At 47.8% G+C, this 2,765-nt stretch overlaps 1 protein-coding gene and 1 pseudogene across 3 annotated transcripts in view; one reads left to right on the top strand and one right to left on the bottom strand.

The window, feature by feature from the left end:
• Rcor1 (REST corepressor 1) overlaps window positions 1-2,765 on the bottom strand; it is a 105,108-nt gene that overhangs the window by 70,905 nt on the left and 31,438 nt on the right. The gene's annotated exons all lie outside the window — the stretch shown is intronic.
• Window positions 245-2,339, top strand: LOC147822877 (Krueppel-like factor 4 pseudogene; annotated as a pseudogene). The gene has a single exon (XR_015445184.1). The product of XR_015445184.1 is annotated as a Krueppel-like factor 4 pseudogene (transcript).

The following is a 2,765-nucleotide window of genomic DNA, read 5'->3' as shown; positions in this document are numbered from 1 at the left end:
TTCCCGCCCCTCTGGGACCCCACCCAGCCACCCGCCCGCGGCCTGCGCCCATGGCCGCGCGTGCCCGGCGCAGCCCCCAGGACTCTGCGCAGTGCGCCTCAGCCCAGCTCGCAGCTCCGAGCCACCGCGGCCCTTCTCACCTGGCGGCGCCGCCCGCCCACCGCCCCAGCCACAGCCCCAGCGACGACAGCCGCAGCGACCACGACAGTGGCGCGGGACGCCTCTGAGTCGAAGAGAGCGCAGCCTGGCCACAGGACTACTTACTCGCCTTGCTGACTGTCTATTTTTATAAGAGCTTACAACTTTTCTATGAACTTTTGTGTACAAAGGAACTTTTTTTCTTTTTAAGGAGACGTTTCTAGTTTATATTTAATCCAAAGAAGGAGGATCTTGGGCATTTTGGCGTTTGGGGCTTTTGACTTCGTTTCTAAGGGTGATTTGTTTTTCTTCGTTAACTTTGGAGTTCGGGTACCCCCCTGCTTCGGGCTCCCGAGGACCTTCTGGGCCCCCACATTAATGAGGCAGCCACCTGGCGAGCCTGACATGGCTGTCAGCGACGCGTTGCTCCCGTCCTTCTCCACGTTCGCGTCTGGGCCAGCGGGAAGGGAGAAGACATTGCGTCCAACAGGTGCCCCGAATAACCGCTGGCGGGAGGAGCTCTCGCATATGAAGCTACCTTCCCCGGTGCTTCCCGGCCGCCCCTACGACCTGGCGGCTGCGACCGTGGCCACAGACCTGGACAGTGGAGCAGGCGCAGCCTGCAGCGGTAACAACCCAGCCCACTTAACCCGGAGGGAGACGGAGGAATTCAATGATCTCCTAGACCTAGAATTTATTCTCGCCAACTCGCTGTCTCATCAAGAGTCAGTGGCCGCTACCGTATCCTCGTTGGCATCAGCCTCATCCCCGTCCTCCCCATCGAGCAGCGGCCCGGCCAGCGCGCCTTCCACCTGTAGTTTCAGCTACCCCATGCGGGCCGGGGGCGACCCGGGCGTGGCCCCGGGCGGCACTGGCGCCGGCCACTTGTACAGCCGGGAGTCGGCGCCCCCTCCCACGGCTCCCTTCAACCTGGCGGATATCAACGATGTGAGCCCTTTGGGCGGCTTCGTGGCCGAACTCCTGCGGCCCGAACTGGACCCAGTGCAGACCTAAAAACTCTGAACAACCCAATATCAACCAATGAAATTGAAAATGTAATTAAAAACTTAACAACTAAGAAAAGCCCGGGCCCTGATGGCTTCACTGCTGAATTCTACAAGACATTTAGAGAGGAACTGCTGCCACTACTGTTTAAACTCTTCAATGAAATTGAAAGGGAAGCAATACTCCCAGATTCATTCCTGGAAGCAAGCATCACCTTGATCCCCAAAGCAGAGAAAGACCCAACCAAAAAGGAGAACTATAGGCCAATCTCACTGATGAACATAGATACAAAAATCCTTAGTAAGATAATGGCAAACAGAATGCAGAAGATCATCAAGAAGATCATACACCCTGATCAAGTGGGATTCATCCCAGGGATGCAGGGATGGTTCAATATACGCAAATCAATCAATGTAATACACTATATCAATAGAGCCAAGGACAAAAACCATATGATTATCTCCATAGACGCAGAAAAAGCATTTGACAAAATCCAACATATATTTATGATAAAAACCCTACAAAAAACTGGAATAGATGGTTTCTACCTCAAACTGATAGAAGCCATCTATGAAAAACCAACAGCCAATATCATACTAAATGGTCACAAACTGAAATCCTTCACACTCAAATCTGGAACAAGACAAGGATGTCCACTATCACCACTCTTGTTCAATATAGTTCTGGAAACATTAGCCACAGCAATTAGACAAGAGAAAGAAATAAAAGGAATAAAGATAGGTAATGAAGAAGTCAAACTGTCATTATTTGCAGATGACATGATATTCTATATAGAAGACCCCAAGAACTCCACCAAAAGTCTTCTAGACTTAATAACCAAATTCAGTAAAGTAGCTGGTTACAAGGTCAATACACAAAAATCAATAGCTTTCCTCTACACGAATGACAGACTCACTGAGAGAGAAATAGGGCAAATAATTCCTTTCACAATAGCATCCAAAAAACTGAAATACCTAGGAATCAACCTAATGAAAGAAATCAAAGAGCTCTTCTCTGAAAACTATGGCATTCTGAAAAGAGAGATTGAAGATGATATCAGAAAATGGACAGACATCCCCTGCTCCTGGGTACGAAGGATTAATATAGTGAAAATGGCCATACTTCCAAAACTGCTATATAGATTTAATGCAATTCCAGTTGAGATCCCAGCAGCATACTTCACAGACCTTGAGAAAACAATCCAAAAATTCATTTGGAACAAGAAGAGACCCAGGATAGCAAAAACAATTCTAGGTAACAGAGACATGGCAGGGGGTATCACAATCCCCAACCTGCAACTATACTACAAAGCTACTGTGATTAAAAACAGCATGGTACTGGCAAAGAAACAGACCTGAGGACCAGTGGAACAGATTAGAAGATGCAGAAACAACGCCAGACACACCCAGCCATCTCATCTTCGATAAAGGAGCCAAACAGCCTCACTGGAGGAAAGATAGCCTCTTTAATAAATGGTGCTGGAAAAATTGGGCTTCAACTTGCCAAAGATTAAAACTAGACCTATATCTCTCACCATGCACTAAACTAAAATCAAAATGGATTAAAGATCTAAATATTAAAATAGAAACTCTGAACCAGTTGGAACAGAGGTTAGGTAGAAC

Source organism: Heterocephalus glaber, unplaced genomic scaffold (genome assembly GCF_053883595.1).
Source record: "Heterocephalus glaber isolate CG9 unplaced genomic scaffold, H.glaber_assembly_v1.0 deba00001608, whole genome shotgun sequence".
NCBI lineage: Eukaryota > Metazoa > Chordata > Mammalia > Rodentia > Bathyergidae > Heterocephalus > Heterocephalus glaber.
The sequence above is the reverse complement of the archived record's forward strand: the minus strand, read 5'-3'. Positions and strand labels throughout refer to the sequence as shown.